General features: G+C 39.3%; 1 protein-coding gene and 1 long non-coding RNA gene across 5 annotated transcripts in view; one reads left to right on the top strand and one right to left on the bottom strand.

Moving 5' to 3' along the window:
- PARD3B (par-3 family cell polarity regulator beta) overlaps positions 1-21,883 on the top strand; it is a 1,103,682-nt gene that overhangs the window by 1,059,512 nt on the left and 22,287 nt on the right. The gene's annotated exons all lie outside the window — the stretch shown is intronic.
- Positions 10,670-21,883, bottom strand: part of LOC141584555 (uncharacterized) — a 90,017-nt gene continuing 78,803 nt past the window's right edge. The window contains exon 3 of the long non-coding RNA XR_012517637.1: positions 10,670-14,668. This is a non-coding gene — a long non-coding RNA (uncharacterized LOC141584555). The remainder of the gene's footprint in view (positions 14,669-21,883) is intronic.

Below are 21,883 nucleotides of genomic sequence, written 5' to 3'. Positions count from 1 at the left end.
TGGGTTCAGGGAGTACATGTGTAGGTTTGTTACGTAAGTATATTACGTGATGCTGAAGTTTAGATTACAAATGAATATGTCTTCCAAATAGCAAGCATAAATAGGTGGTTTTCAGCCCTTTCCCCAACTCCCTCACTCTCTGCTCTTATAGTCCCCAGTGCCTGTTGTTCTCATCTTTGTATTTGTGTATACTCAGTGTTTAGTACCCACTTGTAAGGGAGAACACATGATATTTGGTTTTCTGTTTCTACATAAGTTTGCTTAGGGCCATGCCCTCCGGCTGCATCCATGTTGCTTCAAAGGACATGATTTAGTTCTTTTTTATGGCTCCATGAAATTCTATGGTGTATATGTACCACAGTTTCTTTATCCACTCCAGAGTTGATGGGTACCTGGGTTAATTCTATGTCTTTGTTATTGTGAATAGCACTGTGATAAACATAGAGGCACATGTGTCTTTTTGGTTGAATGATTTATTTCCCCTTGGTATACACTCAATAATGGAATTGCTGGGTTGAATGGTAGTTCAGCTCTTAGTTCTTTGAGAAATCTCCAAACTGCTTTCCACAGTGGCTGGACTAATTTACATTCCCACCAGCAGTGTCTGAGTATTCCCCTTTCTCTGCAGCCTTGCCAGCATCTGTTGTTCTTAGACTTTTTAACAAAGCCCATTCTGACTGTGTGAGATGAGGGACAGGTCACTTACTTTGAAGGGAAACCCCATAAGGCTACTAGTGGACTTTCAGCACAAACCTTAAAAGCCAGAAGAGACTGTTTTCAGCAGCCTTAAAGGAAAGAAATTCCAACCAAAAATATCATATCCTTCCAAACTAAGCTACGTAAGTGAAGGAGAAATTAAATCCTTTTCAGACAATCAAATGTCAAGGAAATTTGTGACCACTAGACCTGCCTTAAAAGAAGGTCCTTCCACTAGACATGGAAACATAAGAATGATGTCTGCCACCACAAAAACACACGTAAGGACATAGCCCACAGACCCTTTAAAGCAACTACACAATCAAGTCCACAATAACAACCAGCTAATGACACAATGACAAGATCAAATCCTCACATATCAATGTTAAACTTGAATGTAAATAGGCTAAACACCCCTACTTAAAAGGCAGAGAGTGGTAAGTTCGATAAAGAAACAAGACTCAGCTGTCTGCTGTCTTCAAGGGACCCCTCTTACACCTATAGTTTGAAAGTAAAGGAATGGGAAAATATCTATCTTGCAAATGGAAAACAAAAAAGAGCAGGGATTGCTAATCTGATCTTACATCAGATAAAACACTTTAAATGAACAACCATCATAAAGGACAAAGAAAAGCATTCCATAATGATAAAGGGTTCAGTACAACAAGAACATTTAACTATCCTAAATATATATACTCCCAACATTGGAGCACTCAGATCCATAAAAATGAGTTCTTAGGGCCCTACAAAGAAACTTAGCCCCACACAATAATAGTGGCAGACTTCAACACCCCACTGTCAGCATTAGTTGTTTGCTATTGAGGCAGAAAACTAACAAAGATATTCTAGACTTAAACTATATTCTTGACCTATTGAATCTAATAAACATCTACAAAATACTCCTCCCAACAACCACAGAATATGCATTCTTCTCATTCTTCTCATCTGCACAAGGAACATACCTAAGATCAGCCACGTGCTTGGCTGTGAAAGAAGTCTCAATACATTGTTAAAAATCTAAATCAGACCAACCATACTCTCAAACCACACTGCAATAAAAATATAAATCAATACCAAGAAGAGCTCTCAAAACCACACAGTTACATGGAAATTAAACATCTTGCTTCTGAATGACTTTTGGGCAAAGAATGAAATTAAGGTAGAAATAAAAAAAAATTCCTTGAAACTAATGAGAACAGAGACACAACATATCAGAATCTTTGGGATACAGCTAAAGCAGTGTTAAGAGGAAAGTTTATAGCACTAAATGCCTATGTCAAGAAGTTAGAAAGATCTCAATAGCCTAACATCACACCTGTAGGAACTAGAAAAACAAGAACAAACCAACCACAAAGCTATCAGAAGAAAATAACCAAAATTGGAGCATAACTGAACAAAATGGAGACATGCTCATTTCTCATGACAGAAAGTGAAACCAGAGATTCATGAAATATGTTATATAAACCTCACTTAGTATTATAAATTTAGGTGGATTAGATTACCAGACGTAAAAATTTTTTAAAAGGCTTACAGTAGATTTACATTGAGGCACATGCAAAAAGCTTTTACCAATTAGGTTGTCAGGAATTAAATTTCAGAGCACTACATGTAAAAAAATGTAAATGTTCACACAGTTTCCAAAAAAAAAAAAAAAGACAGAATTCACAAGTCTTTAGAAGTTGTATTGTCACACAAATGGTCTCACTGCCTGATGACCAAAGAAGCCAATAACATGGCACCAACTTCTTTTAAAAAAAAGAAAGTATTTATTGTAAGACCAGAGAGCAAAGAAAAAGGAGTTGGGCTCAATATGTCTCCCTAGTTTGTTGTCTGGGACAAATTTCTTTTTCTTTTTATTGTATTATACTCTAAGTTCTAGGGTACATGTGCACAATCTACAGGTTTCTTACATAGGTATACACATGCCATGGTGGTTTGCTGCATCCATCCCCCTGTCATCTACCTTAGATATTTCTCCTAAAGTTATCCATCCCCAATACCACTACTATCCCTCTCTTACCCCCCAATGTGTCCATGTGTTCTCATTGTTCAATACCCACTTATGAATGAGAACATGCAGTGTTTGCTTTTCTGTTCTTGTGTCAGTTTGCCGAGAATGATGGTTTCCAGCTTCATCCATGTCCCTGCAAAGGACATTAACTACTCCTTTTTTATGGCTGCATAGTATTCCATGGTGTATATGTGCCACATTTGCTTTATCCAGTCTATAATTGATGGGCATTTGGGTGAGTTCCAAGTCTTCACTATTGTAACCAGTGCCACAATAAACATACATGTTCACATGCATAAGTGGGTGTTGAACAATGAGAACACATGGACACAGGGAGGGGAACATCACACACCAGGGCCTGTGGGGGGAGGGATCTAGGGGAGGAATATCAGGGGGTGGGGGGAATGGGGAGGGATAACATTAGGAGAAATACCTAATGTAGATGACAGGGGGATGGATGCAGCAAACCACCATGGCATGAGTATACTTGTGTAACAATCCTGCATGATCAGCACATATACCCCAGAACTTAAAGTATAATAAATATGTAAAATAACCATATGTGTACATGTGTCTTTATAATAGAATGAATTATAATCCTTTGGTTATGTACCTGATAATGGGATTGCTGGGTCAAATGGAACTTCTATTTCTAGATCCTTGAGGAATTGCCACACTGTCTTCCACAATAGTTGAATTAATTTACACTCCCACTAGCAGTATAAAAGTGTTCCTATTTCTCCACATCCTCTCCAGCATCTATTGTCTCCAGATTTGTTAATGATAGCCATTCTAACTGGTGTGAGATCGTATCTCAATGTGATTCTGATTTGCATTTCTCTAATGACCAGTGATGATGTGATCTTTTTTTCATATGTTTGTTGGCTGCATAAATGTCTTATTTTGAGAAATTAATGTTCATATCCTTTGTCCACTTTTTGATGGGTTTTTTATTCATATAAATTTGTTTAAGTTCTTTATAGAGTCTGGATATTAGCTCCTTGTCAGATGGGTAGATTACAAAAAATTTTTCCCATTCTGTTGGTTGCCAGTTCACTCTGATGATAGTTTCTTTTGCTGCACAGAAATTCCTAAGTTTAATTAGATCACATTTATCTATTTTGGCTTTTGTTGTCATTGCTTTTGGTGTTTTAGTCATAAAGTCCTTACCTGTGCCTATGTCCTGAATGGTATTGCCTAGGTTTTCTTCTAGGATTTTTAGGGTGTTAGGTCTTATGTTTAAATCTTTAATCAACCTGGAGTTAATTTTTGTATAGGGTGTAAAGAAGAGCTCCAGTTTCTGCTTTCTGCACACAGCTAGCCAGTTTTCCCAACACCATTATTAAATAGGGAATCCTTTCCCCATTGCTTGTTTTTATCAGGTTTGTCAAAGATCACATGGTTGTAGATGTGTAGTGTTACTTCTGAGGTCTCTGTTCTGTTTCATTGATCTACATCTCTGTTTTGGTACCTGTGCCATCCTGTTTTGATTACTGTAGCTTTCTTGCATGATTTCCCTGGCCAGAACTTCCAATACTATGTTGATTAGGAGTGGTGAGAGAGAGCATCCTTGTCTTGTGCCAGTTTTCAAAGGGAATGCGTCCCATTTGGCCCATTCAGTATGATACTGGCTGTGGGTTTGTCATAAATAGTTCTTATCATTTTGAGATACATTCCATCAATACCTAATTTATTGAGATTTTTTAGCATAAAGGGCTGTTGAATTTTATCAAAGGTCTTCTCTCATCAATTGAGATAATCATGTGGTTTTTGTTTTGGATTCTGTTTATTTAATGAATTACATTTATAGATTTGCATATGTTGAACCAGCCTTGCATCCCAAGGATGAAGCCAACTTGACCATGATGGGTAAGCTTTTTGATGTGCTGTTGCATTTGGTTTGCCAGTATTTTATTGAGGAATTTTGCATCCATGTTCATCGTGGATATTGACCTGTAATTTTCTTTTTTAGTTGTGTCTCTGCCAGGTTTTAGTATCAGGATAATATTGGTCTCATAAAATGAGTTAGGGAGGATTCCCTGTTTTTCTATTGTTTGGAATAGTTTCAGAAGGAATGGTACCAGCTCCTCTTTGTACTTCTTGTAGAAGTAAGCTGTGAACCTGTCTGGTCCTGGACTTTTTTTGGTTGGTAGGCTATTAATTGCTGCCTCAATTTCGGACTTTGTTATTGTTTTTTTCAGGGATTCAACTTTTTCCTGGTTCAGTCTTAGGAAGGCGTAAGGGTCCAGTAATGTATCCATTTCTTCTAGATTTACTGGTTTATTTGCATAGAAGTGTTTGTAGTAATTTCTGTTGGTAGTTTGTATTTCTATGGGATCAGTGGTGATATCCCCTTTATCATTATTTATTGCATCTATTCGATTCCTCTCTCTTTTCTTGTTTATTAGTCTAGCTAGTGGTCTATTTTGTTGATCTCTTCAGAAAACCAGCTCCTAGATTTACTGATTTTTTGAAGGGATTTTTTGTGTCTCTATCACCTTCAGTTCTGCTCTCATCTTAGTTATTTCTTGTCTTCTGCTAGCTTTTAAATTTGTTTGATCTTGCTCCTCTAGTTCTTTTAATCATGACCTTAGGGTGTCAATTTTAGATCTTTCCTTGCATCTCATGTAGGCATTTGGTGCTATAAACTTCCTTCTAGACACTGCTTTAAATGTGTCCCAGAGATTCTGGTACATTGTGTCTTGGTTCCCATTGGTTTCAAAGAACATCTTTATTTCTGCCTTCATTTCATCGTTTATCCAGTAGTCATTCAGGAGCATGTTGTTCAGTTTCCATGTAGTTGTGCAGTTTTGAGTGAGTTTCTTAATCCTGAGTACTAATTTGGTTGCACTGTGGTCTGACAGACTGTTTGTTATGATTTCTATTCTTTTGCATTTGCTGATGAGTGATTTACTTCGAATCATGTGGTCAATTTTAGAGTGTGATGTCATGCTGAGAAGAATGTATACTCTGTTGATTTGGGGTAGAGAGTTCTGTAGATGTCTATTAGGTCCACTTGGTCCAGATCTGAGTTCAAGCCCTGGATATCCTTGTTAATTTTCTGTCCCATTAATCTAATATCGACAATGGGGTGTTAAAGTCTCCCACTATGATTGTGGAGCCTAAGTCTCATTGTAGGTCATTAAGAACTTGCTTTATGTATCTGGGTGCTCCTGTATTGGGTGCAAAGATATTTAGGATAGTTAGCTCTTCTTGTTGCATTGAGCCGTTTACCATTGTGTAATGCCCTTCTTTGTCTCTTTTGATCTTTATTAGTTTAAAGTCTGTTTTATCAGAGACTGGAATTGTAACCTCTGTTTTTTGTTTTTTGTTTTTTCTCTCTCTCTTCATTTTCTTGGTAAATCTTCCACAATCCCTTTATTTTGAGCTTATGTATGTCTTTGCATGTGAGATGGGTCTCCTGAATACAGCTCACCAATAGGTCTTGACTCTTTATCCAATTTGCCAGTCTGAGACTTTTAATTGGGGCATTTAGCCCATTTACATTTAAGGTTAATATTGTTATGTGTGAATTTGATCATGTCTTTATAATGGTTTCTGGTTGTTTTTCCCATTAGTTGATGCAGTTTCTTCATAGGGTTGATGGTCTTTACAATTTGGTGTGCTTTTGCAGTGGCTGGTACTGGTTGTTCCTTTCCATGTTTAGTGCTTCCTTCAGGAGCTCTTGTAAGGCAGGCCTGGTGGTGACAAAATCTCTCAGTAGTTGCTTGTGTCTTAAGGATTTTATTTCTCCTTCGCATATGAAGCTTGGTTTGGCTGGATATGAAATTGTGAGTTGAAAATTCTTTTTCTTTAAGGATTTTGAATATTGTCCCCCTACTCTCTTCTGGCATGTAGGGTTTCTGCTGAGAGATATGCTGTAAGTCTGATGAGCTTCCCTTTTTGGGTAACCTGACCTTTCTCTGTGGCTGCCCTTAACATTTTTTCCTTCATCTCAACCCTGCTGAATCTGACAATTATGTGCCTTGGGGTTGCTCTTCTCAAGGAATATCTTTGTGGTGTTCTCTGTGTTTCCTGAATTTCAATGTTGGTCTGCCTTGCTAGGTTGAGGAAGTCCTCCTGGATAATACCCTGAAGAGTGTTTTCCAACTTGGTTTCATTCTCCCCATCACATTCAGGTACAGCAATTAAATGTAGGTTTGGTCTTTTAATATAATCCCATGTTTCTTGGAGGCTTTGCTCATTTCTTTTCACTCTTTTTTTCTCTACTCTTGCCTTCTCACTTTATTTCATTGAGTTGATCTTCAATCTCTGATACCCTTTTTCTTGCTTGAATGATTCGGCTATTGAAACTTGTATATGCTTCACAAAGTTCTCGTGCTGTGTTTTCAGCTCCATCAAGTCATTTATGTTCTCTACACTGATTATTCTAGTTAGCATTTCATCTAACCCTTTTTCAAGATTCTTAGTTTCCTTACATTGGGTTAGAATATGCTTCTTTGCTCAGAAAAGTTTATTACCCATCTTCTGAAGCCTGCTTCTGTCAATCTGCCAAACTCATTCTCCATCCAGTTTTGCTCCCTTGCTGGTGAGGAGTTGTGATCTTATGGAGGATAAGAGGCATTCTGGTTTTTGGCAATTTCAGCCTTTTTGCACTGGTTTCTTCCATCTCTGTGGATTTAGCTACCTTTGGTCTTTGAAGTTGGCGACTTTTGGATGGGGTCTCTGAGTGGACGTCCTTTCTGTTGATGTTGAAGCTATTTCTTTCTGTTTTCTAGTTTTCCTTCTAACAGGCCCCTCTGCTGCAGGTCTGCTGGAGCTTACTAGATATCCACTCCACATCCACCTTGCCTGGGAATCACCTGAAGGGGCTGCAGAACAGCAAAGATTGCTGCCTATTCCTTCCTCTGATAGCTTCAGAAGGGTACCCACCAGATGTCAGCCATAGCTCTCCTATATGACGTGCCTCCCAGTCGGGATACAGGGGGTTCAGGGAGCCACTTAAGGAGGCAGTCTGTCCCTTATCAGAGCTTAAGTTCTGTGCTGGGAGATCTGTTGCTCTCTTCAGAGCTCCCAGGCAGGAACATTTAAGTCTGCTGAAGCAGAACCCACAACCACCTCTTTTCCCAGGTGTTCTGTCCCAGGAAGTTGGAGGCTTTATTTTTAAGTCCCTGACAGGGTGCTGTCTTTTTTCAGTGATGCCCTACCCAACAAGAAGGGAGTCTAGTCATAGTCTCTCTACAGAGGCCTTGCTGAGCTGCCATGGGCTCTGCCCAGTTGCTGTGTAAACTTCCTAGGGACTTCGTTTACATAGGTGAGGTTTAAAAAAGCCTACCTGAGCCTCAGCAACAGCAGACATCCCTCCCCTCACCAAGCTCATACTTCCCAGGTTGAGCTTAGACTGCTGTGCTGGCTGTGAGAATTTCAAGCAGTGGATCTTAGCTTGCTGGTCTTCATGGGGGTGGGACTCACCGAGTCAGATCACTTGGCTCCCTGGCTTTGGCCCCCTTATTTTAGGGGAATGAGTGGTTCTGTCTCACTAATGTTCCAGGTGCCACTGGGGTATGAGAAAAACAAAATTGCTGCGGCTAAAATGGCCACCCAGTTTTGTACTGGAAACCCGGGGCACTGCTGTTGTAGGCACCAGAGAAAATCTCCTGGTCTGCATGTTGTGAAGACCATGGGAAAAGAGCAGTTTTTCTGAGCCAGAGTGCCAGAGTGTCTAGAAAGGTCCCTGATGGCTTCCCTTGGCTAGGAGAGAGAGTTCTCCCTCCCCTTGTGCTTCCTGGGTGAAGCAACACCCCACCCTGCTTCAGTCTGCCCTCCTTGGGCTATACTACTGTCTAACCAGTCCCAATGAGATGAACCTGGTACCTCGGTTGGAAACGTGAAGATCACTTACCTTCTGGCTGACTGTCACTGGGAACTGCGGACTGGAGCCGTTCCTATTTGGCCATCTTGGTGGAAGTCCTCTGGGGCAAGTTTTGAGGTGTCAGAGGGAATGGGAAAAGATTTAGGAATGCTGGCTTTTAGAGCCTCATTGGAGAGCTTCAATTTTGACCATTTACAGTAAGGCAGACTTTAGCCCTGGATTTTCCAGGCCAACAGACCCTTCACTTCTGAAAGAGTTTCTGCATTCAAGTTCTAGTCATATAGGAGTCTTCTTGGTTCTAGAGGGAGGAATCCTTGGTTCTGGGTGTTGTTAGCGCTACACAACCTACAGTTTTGGCTTTGATATAACTACAAGGTAACTTCATTTTGTTATCAACGGAGTAGGCCCAGTTTGGGCTGTTCCTATGATTACAGTATTGCCAGGTTTTCATTTGAGAGTCTGATGTCCTCAAAATTTCTTCAAAGTTGGTAGCAACTGGCTAGTTATAAAATGAAACTGTCCTTCAGAGTCATATGCAGTGATTCTATAGTTCTGCACTGTTGACTTGCCCTTCTCTGAAGCTGACCCACAACTTTGCCTGCCTGTCTGCGAGGCCTAATATACTATTACTGTTGGAATGGTCCATTTGAAAAGGGATTTGAGCCTAAATCAAGACGGCAGCAGTGAAAAGTGGACAGCCATGAATAACTAAGAATATTTGCTAGAACCCAATGTATGACTGCAGCAGAAATGAGAGAGAAGTCTAGATTTCTATTGATGAATCATGACATTTTCCAAAGGGACCACTGGAGGAGCAGCAAGTTTTGGGAGAGGTGATTTGTTTAATTTTGTACTCATAAGGTTGAGGTGCCTAGGAAACCTCCAAGTAGATCTGTCTCACAGGTCATCCACATTACTCCCATGATCCTAATCCTACTGAATAAGAATCACATTCTCTGTTCTTGTTGTAAACTCAGTTGGTTTTTTTTTTTTTTCACTTTTAGTCTTTTGTTTTACTTTAAGTTCTGGGGTACATGTGCACTATGTACAGGTTTGTTCATAAGTAAATGTGTGCCATGGTGCTTTCGTGCACCTATCAACTCATCACTTAGGTATTAACCTCTGCATGAATTAGCTGTTTATCCCGATACTCTCCCTCCCCTACTACCTTGACAGGCCCCAATGTGTGTTCTTCCCCTCCTTGTTTCCATGTGTTCTCATTGTTCAGTTCTACATGTAAGTGAGAATATACAGTGTTTGGTTTTCTGTTCCTGCATTAGTTTGTTAAGGCTAATGGCTTCCAACTCCATCCATGTCCCTGCAAAGGATATTATCTCATTCCTTTTTATGGCTGCATAATATTCCATGGTGTATACATACCACATTTTCTTTATCCAATCTACCATTGATGGGCATTTTAGCTGATTCCATGTCTTTGCAATTATGAATACTGCTGCAATGAATATATGCATGTATGTATCTTCATAATAGAATGATTTATATTTCTTTAAATATAATTCCTCAAAAACAGTAATGAAATTGCTGGGTCAAATGGTATTTCTGGTTGTAGTTTTTGAGGAATTGCCACTGTCTTCCACAATAGTTAAACTAATTTGTATTGCCAACAACAGTGTAAAAGCATTGCTTTTTCTCCACAACCTCACTGGCATTTTTATTTCTTGACTTTTTAGTAATTGCCATTCTGACTGGTGTGAGATTTTTGTGGTTTCGATTTGTATTTCTCTAACTATCAGTGATGTTGGGTTTTTTTTTTTTCCATATGTTTATTGGCCACATAAATGTCTTGCTTTGAGAAGTGCCTGTTAATGTCCTTTCCCTACTTTTTAATGGGGTTGTTTTTTTCCTGTAAACTTGTTTAAGTTCCTTATATATTCTGGATATTAAACCTTTGTCAGATGAATGGACTGCAGAATTTTTCTCCCATTCAGTAGATTGTCTGTTCACTCTGATGATTGTTTCTTTTATTATTATTATTATTATACTTTAAGCTCTGGGGTACATATGCAGAACATGCAGGTTTGTTACATAGGTATACACGTGCCATGGTGATATGCTGAACCCATCACCACATCATCTACATTAGGTATTTCTCCTAATGTTATCCCTCTCCTAGCCCCCTACCCCACAACAGGCCCCAGTGTGTGATGATCCCCTCCCTGTCTCCATGCATTCTCATTGTTATCTCCCACTTATGAGTAAGAATATGCAGTATTTGGTTTTCTGTTCTTGTGTTAGTTTGCTGAGAATGATGGTTTCCAGCTTCATCCATGTCCCTTCAAAGGACATGAACTCATCCTTTTTATGGCTGGATAGTATTCCGTGGCATGTATGTGCCACATTTTCTTTGTCCAGTCTACCATTTATCGGCATTTGGGTTGTTTCCAAGTCTTTGTTATTGTGAAGTACTGCAGTTAACATGCGTGTGCAGGTATCTTTATAGCAGAATGATTTATAATCCTTTGGGTATATACCCAGTAATGGGATTGCTGGGTCAAGTGATATTTCTAGTTCTAGATCCTTGAGGAATCCCCACACCATCTTCCACAATACTTAAACTAATTTACACTCCCACCAACAGTGTAAAAGCATTACTGTTTCTTCACATCCTTTCTAGCATCTGTTGTTTCCTGACTTTTTAATGATCACCATTCTAACTGGCGTGAGATGGTATCTCATTGTGGTTTTGATTTGCATTTCTCTAATGACTGGTGATGATCAGCTTTTTTTCATGTATTTGTTGGCAGCATAATGTCTTCTTTTGAGAAGTGAATGTTCATATCTTTCACCCACTTTTTTATGGGGTTGTTGGTTTTTTCTTGTAAATTTGTTTAAGTTCTTTATAGATTCTGGATATTAGCCCATTGTCAGATGGATAGATTGCTAAGATTTTCTCCCATTCTGTAGGCTGCCTGTTCACTCTGATGACAGTTTCTTTTGCTGTGCAGAAGCTCTTTAGTTTAATTCTATCCCATTTGTTTATTTTGGCTTTTGTTATCATTACTTTTGGTGTTTTAGTCATGAAGCCTTTGCCCATGCCTATTTCCTGAATGGCATTACCTAGATTTTCTTCTAAAGTGTTTATGGTTTTAGGTCTTCATTTAAGTGTTTAATTCATCTGGAGTTAATTTTTGTGTAGGTATAAGGAAGGGATCCAATTTCACCTTTACACATATGGTTACAACCATCTGATCTTTGACAAACCTGACCAAAACAAGCAATAGGGGAAAGATTACCTATTCAATAAATGGTTGTGGATGGGTGGTGTTATTACTGTGGTCTCTGTTCTGTTTTATTGGTCTACATACCTGTTTTGGTACCCATGCTGTTTTGGTCACTGTAGCCTTATAGTACAGTTTGAGTGTGACGTCTCCAGCTTTGTTCTTTTTGCTTAGGATTATCTTGGCTATGTAGGCTCTCTTTTGGTTTCATATGAATTTTAAAGTAGTTTTTTTTTCTAATTTTGTGAAGAAAGACAATGGTAGCTTGATGGGGACAGCACTGAATTTATAAATTACTTTGGGCAGTATGGTCATTTTCACGATAGTGATTCTTCCTATCCGTGAGCATGGAATTTTTCCCATTTGTTTGTGTCCTCTCTTATTTCCTTGAGCAATGGTTTGTAGTTCTCCTTGAAGAGGTCCTTCACATCCCTTGTAACTTGTATTCCTAGGTAGCAATTATGAATGGGAGTTCACTCATGATTTGGCTCTCTGTTTGTCTGTTATTGGTGTATAGCAATGCTTTTGATTTTTGCACATTGACTTTGTATCCTGAGACTTTGCTTAAGTGCTTATCAGCTTAAGGAGATTTTGGACTGAAATGATGGGGTTTTTGAAATATGCAATCATGTCATCTGCAATCAGAGAAAATTTGACTTCCTCCTTTCCTAATTGAATACCCTTTATTTTCTTTCTCTTGCCTGATTGCCCTGGCCAGAACTTCTAATACTATGTTGAATAGGACTGGTGAGAGACAGCATCCTTGTCTTGTGCCAGTTTTCAAAGGGAATGCTTCCAGTTTTTGTCCATTTAGTATGATATTGGTTGCGGGTTTATCATAAGTAGCTCTTATTATTTTGAGATACATTCCATCAATACCTAGTTTATTGAGAGTTTTTAGCATGAAAGGCTACTGAATCTTGTCGAAGGCCTTTTCTGCATCTATTGAGATAATAATGTGGTTTTTGTCACTGGTTGTTTATGTGATGAATTATGTTTATTGATTTGTGTATGTTGAACCAGCCTTGCATCACAGGGATGAAGCCAACTTGATCATGGTGGATAAGCTCTTTGATGTGCTGCTGAATTCTGTTTGTCAGTATTTTATTGAGGATTTTTGCATTGATGTTCATCAGTGCTGTTAGCCTGAAATGTTCTTTTTTTGTTGTGTCTCTGCCAGGTTTTGGTATCAGGATGATACTGGCCTCAGAAAATGAATTAGGAAGGATTCTCTCTTTTTGTATTGTTGGAATAGTTTCAGAAGGAATGGTTCAAGCTCCTCTTTGTACCTCTGGTAGAATTCGTTGGTGAATCCATCTGATCCTGGACTTTTTTTGTTTGGTAAGCTGTTAACTGTTGCCTTAATTTCAGAATTTGTTACTGGTCTATTCAGGGATTCAACTTCTTCCAGATTCAGTCTTGGGAGGGTATAAGTGTCCAGGAATTTATCCATTTCTTCTAGATTTTCTAGTTTATTTGTGCAGAGGTGTTAATGGTATTCTCTGATGGTAGTTTGTATTTCTGTGGGATCAGTGATGACATTCCCTTTATTAATTTATTTATTATTTTTTATTGGGTCTATTTGATTTTTGTCTTTTTCTTCTTCTTTATTAGTCTGGCTAGCAATCTATTTTGTTGCTCTTTACAAAAAAACTGCTCCTGGATTCCCTGATTTTTTGAAGGGTTTTTCATGTCCCTATCTCCTTCAGTTCTGCTCTGATCTTAGTTATTTCTTGTCTTCTGCTACCTCTTGAATTTGTTTTCTTTTGCTTCTTTCTTTCTTTAAATTGTGATGTTAGGGTGTCAATTTTAGATCTTTCCTGCTTTCCCTTGAAGGTATTTGGTGCTATAAATTTCCCTCTACACACTGCTTTAAATGTGTCCCAGAGTGTCTGGTATGTTGTGTCTTGTTCTCTTTGGTTTCAAAGAGCATCTTCATTTCTGCCTTCATTTGATTATTTATCCAGTAGTCATTCAGGAGCACATTGTTCGGTTTTCATGTAGTTGTATGGTTTTGAGTGAGTTTGTTCATCTTGAGTTTTAATTTAATTGCACTGTGGTCTGAGAGACTTTTAATTTCCATACTTTTGCATTTGCTGAGGAGTGTTTTACTTCCAATTAGGTAGTCAGTTTCAGAGTAGGTGTGATGTGGTGCTGAGAAGAATGTATATTCTGTTGATTTGGGGTGGAGAGTTCTGTAGATGTCTATTAGGTCCACTTGGTCCAGAGCTGAGTTCAAGCTCTGGATATCCTTGTTAATTTTCTGTCTAGTTGATCTATCTAATGTTGACATTAAGGTGTTAAAGTCTCCCACTATTATTGTGTGGGAGTCTAAGTCTTTTTCTAGGTCTCTAAGAAGTTGCTTTATGAATCTGGGTGCTCCTGTATTGTGTACATATTTAGGATAGTTAGCTCTTCTTGTTGCATTGATCCCTTTACCATTATGTAATGCCCTTCTTTGTTTCTTTTGATCTTTTAAAGTCTTTTTTATCAGAGACTAGGATTGCAACCCCTGCTTTTTTTTTTTTTTTTTTTTTTTCCTTTCCATTGGTTTGGTAAGTTTCTCTCCATCCCTTTTAGTTTAAGCCAATGTTTGCCTTTGCACATAAGATGGGTCTCCTGAATACAGCACACAGATGGATCTTGATTCTTTATCCAATTTGCCAGTCTGTGTCTTTTAATTGGGGCATTTAGCCTATTTACATTTAAGGTTAATATTGTTATGTGTGAATTTGATCCTGTCATTATGATGCTAGCTGGTTATCTTACCTATTAGTTGATGCAGTTTCTTTATAGCGTCAGTGGTCTTTACACTTTGGTATGTTTTTGAAGTGACTGCTACCAGTTGTTTCTTTCCATGTTTAGTGCTTCCTTCAGAACCATTGTTTCCTGCATGACAATCAGATGAAATTCACAGTGTTTAGATACTGAAATTCTAGGACCACTGTTACAATAGAAAGAGAGAGAGATAATTTAAGTGGCCTATCGAGTTAGGATGATTTGTTCCTTTGGTTTCCATTCTCTTTAAACAAAGCCTATTCTGTGGACAAACATGGGGTAATTACATGCAGGTATTGCTCAAATGGATTGCATGACTGTTTTTTGCGGCCACTCAGGACAGCTTCTGCTTTCCACCATATTTCCCTATGTTGTTCTCATACTTGTCTTTTCTAATTGTTCTCAGAACCCACTTTAAAAACCTCTCATCCCCTCATAAAGGAAATTATTTTAGCAGGACCATTTTTAGGACCATCTAATAGGATAAAACACTCTTAAGGGCCATTTTCCAGATAATGTCTGCTAAACTGTCATACAGAATCCAAAACTCATTGCACATGCAGTTTGTTAATAACTCAATTCTTGCATTTGTGATCATTGTTTAAAAAAAGAAGAAGGCACTAAATAGGAGCTACCAAAATTATACTTATTTTAAACTGTTTGTTTGAGAAATATTTTTGAGTGTTCAGTCAGTATCCTTTCTCCTTCATTTTCTGTACAAACATTTCTTAGTGTGTACAAGGCCCAAAAGCATCTGCTGCTGCACTCTCCACCCATTCCAGTTTTTTGCAAGGAACAAGAGCCCCCTCTTCTCATAATGCAATGGGAAATGTGAGTGATGAAAGTGAATTTTTTTCCATAATCATTTCTATAATGCAGGCCATCAAATGATCATTATATTTTATGATTCTGTAAAATCTGCCGAAATCAAAGCTATATAATATACATTGCAGAGGGTTCTGCTAATCCTCGCCAACCACATTCGTGCCTGGACCGAGGAGGAAGGTCTGGTAACTGGAAACCTGACACTAAAGGAATTCTAAACACAGACTAAAAGCATCTCTGTGCACATAGCATGGGTGACTCAAGTAATTAGTTTGTGCTGATTTTTTTTTTAAGCTTTGCAGTATTTGTAGAAGAACCAGAGAAGAAAGCACCGACACCAGCTCAGCCACTAAATAATCTATATGTGGTGTGCTCAAGAATAGCATGGCTTTGCCAGATGTCGACTTTCTGCCAACGGGTACAGGCGCCTCTCTTAGACAGCTACAGGAGTTTTACATCATGTTACTTCCTGCCATTCAAACCCCAGATTTGGTCACAGTCAATTATTACCCCCAAAAAAAAAGGAAACCCATAAAAGCTACTTTGGAAGTTAAAAAATTAGCTTTGTTTTGGCTGCTAATCACACACATAGCATTTTACAGAAATTAAGAACAAGATTCTGCCCTTTGGAAGCTTTTCTGCAAGTGAAAAATCCAATTTTTATGCCTAAACCATACATTCACACCTCTGCTCATAAATTCTTTATGGTTTTTATACTTCCTACCGCATAGCTTATTTCTTCACATGCTAAACTCACCCCTTTTCAAAACAAACTATCTTCCAGTTACTGACGTGTCTCCAACATAGTTGTTTTTCCCCTTTGTGACTCTTCATCTATCCTTCCAGATCCTAAAAGGAGCTCATCAAAGGATAGATACTGCAGGAGTTCTTACACTCTGCCTTGAGACATGCAGAGGAAGCATGCTCAGCTCTGTACTGCAAGAATCTGTCACTGATATTTGAAGACTCAGGATTACAAATGATTTCTTTTAATAAATTATAGCAGGCTCAAGTTTTCCCTTTCAATAATGTCACTCCCACTCATTTGAATTCCCTTGTTCTTTCCTGAATGAAGGGAAAGGGTGTTGAGTTACAGCAGGTGGCAGAGAAGTTTGCATAATTCTGGCTTCTGCCTCTCCTGGGCATAAGTAGCTTATATGAAAGTCATCCATCACATCTGTTCTCAGGGAGAAAGGCTTGGGAGGCACTGGGACCTCGGGTTTGTGTTCATCAGCCCTCCAGCCCAAGTACTGCACTTGAAACTGTGGCCATGATACCTGGGTTTGACATTGTCTCCCTAGGACACTGTGTTTTGAACCCTGTGTCCTGTACTTTGAAATACATACATTAAGATATTCCCAGGTTATTGTATTTATGACAGAGACAAAGAAAATTTTTTTTCTGTCATAAAAATAGTAGTTAACTGACTCTTGAATAAATACACTTAACCTGCACCTAGTAAGCCCAGTTTCCAGTTAATCTTGAGTCAAGACAGCTCTCAATTTCCTCAGCACGAGTTAGTCATGCTGAGCTCACTGGTAAGTCAAGGCAATTGAATCCCAGTCCAAGATTTATTGAGCACCTATTGTGTTTCAAGTACTCTGTAGGGCAACAGAGATAAGACAGTATAATCTTGTTCTTGGCAAACAAGACAAATATAATAACCTCTACTCTGATAAAGTTTACAGTCATTCTATGTTGGACCCAATATAACCCTTTATTCAGCCCACCATCCCTCCTCCATCCTTCCCTCTTCAGAAATTAGAAATCAGTCTCGCCTCAACCACCATCAATCCCTAGCTCCCAGAGAAACCTTCTCCTCTTATTCCTCTACCTTCCTCAGCCCCTACCTACAGTGAACCTTTTATAGTTACTGCATGTGTGTGTGTTTTCTCTTTATTTTAAAATCTCTTGAACAAATTCAACATATGTTTGTGAAGCACCTGTGATGTACAAAGCCCTGTGTTAAGCTCGAGGGGAGATCGCTAGGTATGTAAGACAGTTCCTTCCTCCAAGATGCCTGTATTCCATGCAGCATACAACCAGCCACAAGGCAGGGTGAAAGACAGAGGAGGTGAGAATGACTAGCTGTGGTGATGACAGGAGAGAGAGACTTTCTTTGCAATTGAGGCTGGTGGTACAGACATGGGAGGATTCAAAATTGCTCATGCCCCTTCATCTGTTCCAGTAAGTACAGCCACCTCATTCCTAGCAAAAGGTTGGCCATTACTTTGGTCCTTCCAATACGGAACCCTTTTCCTATAAAGAATTATTTTAGCAAATGTAGGAACATGTCTTTCATCTGAAGGTCACATAAACTGAAGGTTGTTGACATGCAGACCTGGCTATCTGACCAACTTAGTCCCTGATTTCCTGCCCCCTTTTTGCTTAATGAAAAATAGTGACATACTGACATGGCAAAAAGAGGAATTTCTGGCCAGGCACAGTGGCTTATGCCTGTAATCCCAGCACTTTGGGAGGCCAAAGTGGGTGGATCATGAGGTCACAAGATCAAGAGCATTCTGGCCAACATGGTGAAACTCTGTCTCTACTAAAAATACAAAAAATTACCTGGGTGTGGTGGTGCATGTCTGTAGTCCCAGCTACTCAGGAAGCTGAGGCAAGAGAATCGCCTGAACCCAGGAGGCAGAGATTGCAGTGAGCCAAGATCACGCCATTGCACTCCAGCCTGGGTGACAGCAAGACTCCGTCTCAAAAAAAAAAAAAAAAGAGGAAATTCTTATGTAAACAAAGTAATACTTATTCCTTCTTTACATGTAAATTACATGTATCTTTGTCATTTTCAATCACATAGATGCACACAATAAATGCAAGTTAACCATTAACTTTCATTTATTGCGTGCATCTATGTGATTGAAAACGGCATGCCTGAGATAGTTCCTGTCAATTTTCCAAGCAAACTCTGAATCCTTTTGGCCTCTAGAAATGAGCATAATCATAAATAAAATAAGCAAGAAATTTAAAATATAGGTATTTTCATTACAGCCCCCTCTAAGAGTTATAAAGAAAACAAATATAGGCTTGTTTCTCTTTCCTTAAGTAAATATGGTTTCTGAGTAAAATTTTTAAATTGAAAGTTGTTAAAGAAAAATAACATATACAAATAAAACTCATGAAGTCACATGAAAAATGAAAGCCCTTAAAATACTGATACCTGTGTTACGTAGATCCTTATTTTAATCAGAATCTCCTAAGAAAGCTGCCCCTGGATTCCTCAGGGTTGGCTCAAAGCACACAGCGTCCGTCACTGTGATAAGCATTGCTGAGGCCCCAGAATGGATTGGTTTTGTGCTTTCCTAAAGACACTGGATTTCACACAAATAAAGAGACTATAAAAAGGGAAACTCACGATTAGCAAAACTAAACTTCTTTCTTCCTCTAAGTTCTGTAATTAATGAGGAGGGGCTTGTTTTCCCTGTTTCAGAATTCTTTTTCTTTCTTTTTTTTTTTTTTAGGCAGTCTCTTTCTGTTGCCCAAGCTGGAGTGCAGTGGTGCAATCTCAGCTCCCTGCAATCTCTGCCTCCCAGGTTCAAGCAATTCTCCTGCCTCAGCCTCCCAAGTAACTGAGATTATAGGCACGCACCACCATGCCTGGTTAATTTTTGTATTTTAGTAGAGATGGGGTTTCACCATGTTGGCCAGCCTGGTCTCAAACCCCTGACCTCAAGTGAGCCACTCTCCCTCCTAAAGTGCTAGAATTATAGATGTGAGCCACCATGCCCAGCCAAATTTTTTTTTATAATTTAAAATAATATCACACATGATAATATTCAGAATAAACATGATGATATTCAGAATAACTTAGAAGTTGTTCTGGCTAAAGTCTGTAGGAAATTCTGTTACAAGCAAAAGGTTGTTATAAACAACAGCTACACACCACACACCAGAAGAAAGAAAAATTCTTCTAACACTCTTTGAACCTTAAACAGTGTTTTGATAGGCCAAATCATTGTTTTTCTTCTCTCTGAAAAATTAAAAACGCTAACTGTTATGATGAGTTCTACAGAAAAAGACAATTTCCATGACTTCATTTCTTGACAAAGAACAGCTACCTACTTGCTTTCTGCCACATACAAGCAAACTCCCAGACATAAAACCTCCCCTCAGAGGAAGCAATATGGAACCACAAAAGCATCTTGAGGTCTGCCCTATCTGCCCATGGGAAGCATCCCTTCTCACTGTGAGCGCTGGCTGCCTCAGAGGAGCGAGGTGTGGGAGTAGAGATAGTGACTTCCCCCCATGTGCTCACTGACAGCACCGTTGTAGACTCTCAGGGTAGCTTCTGCCCCGTCACCACTTGATCTGGATTCTCTCTCCAAAAATTTAAAAAAACAAGGCGTGCCTGTCTTTTATAATGTTCTGTTTTAAAAGAGAGAAATCTCTAGGGAGAGAACAGAACCCTAAAATTCCAAGATCTGGAATTCTTCCTTTCTCTCTTTCCATTTTAAACAGGAAATATTCATGCTAAGAGAGTCCAGAGGGAGCGTTGGTTGTATGTTCATTTTAAGGCAAATAATGTTTGTGTGTTGCAAATGTCAGTGATTTATCCTAAGGGCTTAAAATGAGTGCAGAAAAACCACATGTTTCACTTCATGCAGCGAAATACCTTCAGTGGATTTTGAGAGAAAGTACAGGTTAAGAAATTTTTTTAAGTATATCAGATATCTCCAACATGAACCAAAAGGAAATAAAAATGAGTGTGGTGAGGTGGAGGGGAGGGACTTAAAGAATCCTTATGATAAAAGATATAGTGAAGGCTGGAATTTTTCTAAATCAAAACTGAAATTCTAAAGAAAAGGAAAGGTGAAATCCAGAGCCTTTATTTCCCAGAGCTAGAGTGACAGATTATGCATTTGTGCTCCATTTGTCATGGGCAATTTAAAATATAGCAGAGTAAACTGCACTGAATAATAGCAGCTGATGCTATAATAACTTGTACACAAACAATTTAATTTTTTGATCTGAAAACTCTCACTAACTAAATTACTCCAAGCTCAAGGATCTATCCTTCATTATTATACATAGCCAAATTAAGACAAAAAAGTAGAGAGAGAATTCTGTTGTTCATCCTTACAGATTTGTTCACAAGCTGCTTTCTACATGCACCAAGCTTAGGGCTTGTCAAATCTTCATTGATTTGGGTAACTTACAGAGCTGTTTTAACATCCAGCTCCACAGATTACAGGGTGACTCTGACCCTCATTGACAGTGCTTGATTAACTACAGACACTGTATTCTCACAGCCCTGTCATTTCTTTCAAGTATCCTAGCAGTGTGTCTGACATTGGGGAGCTTTTCCTTAATTATTATTGTTGTTTTCTTTTTAAAAAATTGTAAAAGGGGGAGTGGGAAAAAATGGAAAGGATCTGGGGATGGTGGTGGTGGTGAAATGTGCACAGAAGGTTTATGAGATTTTAAGAGCTGCAAACAGAACTCATCTGTTTAACCCCAGGCTAGATAAGATGCAGTCATCTGCACATTGTTTAGAGGCACACTGCTTCTGTTACAGCAAATGGATCAGAAGATGCTTGTTTTCTTTGGTAGAGAGATCCAGACAGGGCCACTTACTGTTAGTGTCTATTCTTACCCTGGATGTTTCTCTGTGCCTTACCCATTACAAAGTGCAACTTACAGCTGGTTTGCCGTTTCCCTATTCTGCTACTGGCCTTGTGCTATTTCCTGGCTTTGCGGTAGAATTGATTACTTTATATCAAAGCTCCAGCTGTGGTCCAGGCATGGTGGCTAGTGCCTGTAATCCTAGTACTTTGGGAGGCTGAGGTGGGCCGATCATCTGAGGTCAGGAGATGGAGATCAGCCTGGCCAACATAATGATACCCATTTCTACACACACACACACACACACACACACACAAAAAAAAAAAAAAAAAAAAAAAACTACACAACTTAGGGCAAGATGGCCAAATAGGAACAGCTGTGGTGTGCACTTTCCAGGGAGAGCGATGTGGAAGATACCTGGTGTATCTCATTGGGTCTGGTTAGACAGTGGGTGCAGCCCAAGGAGGGCAAGCTGAAGCAGGGTAGGGCGTCATGTAACCCAGGAAGTGCAAAGGGCTGGAGAACTCCCTCCCCTAGCCAAGGGAAGCCATCAGAGACTGTTTCCAGCCCTATGGCCCAGATACTGCACTTTTCCCACAGTCTTCATAACTGCAGACCAGGAGATGCCCTCCAGTGCCTACAACACCAGGGCCACGGGTTTCCAGCACAAAACTGGGTGGCCATTTGGGAAGACACCTAGCTAGCCACAGCAGATTTTTTTTTCATACTCCAGTGGTGCCTGGAATGCCAAGGAGACAGAACTGTTCACACCCCTGAAAAGGGGGGCTGAAACCAGGGAGCCAAGTGATCTGCCTTGGCAGGTCCCTCCCCTACAAAGACCAGCAAGCTAAGATCCACAGGCTTGAAATTCTCACAGCCCCCACAGCAGTGTGAGCTCCCCCTGAGAGATTCAAGCTCGGTGAG

The sequence above is a fragment of the Saimiri boliviensis genome, chromosome 5 (genome assembly GCF_048565385.1).
Source record: "Saimiri boliviensis isolate mSaiBol1 chromosome 5, mSaiBol1.pri, whole genome shotgun sequence".
NCBI lineage: Eukaryota > Metazoa > Chordata > Mammalia > Primates > Cebidae > Saimiri > Saimiri boliviensis.
The sequence above is the reverse complement of the archived record's forward strand: the minus strand, read 5'-3'. Positions and strand labels throughout refer to the sequence as shown.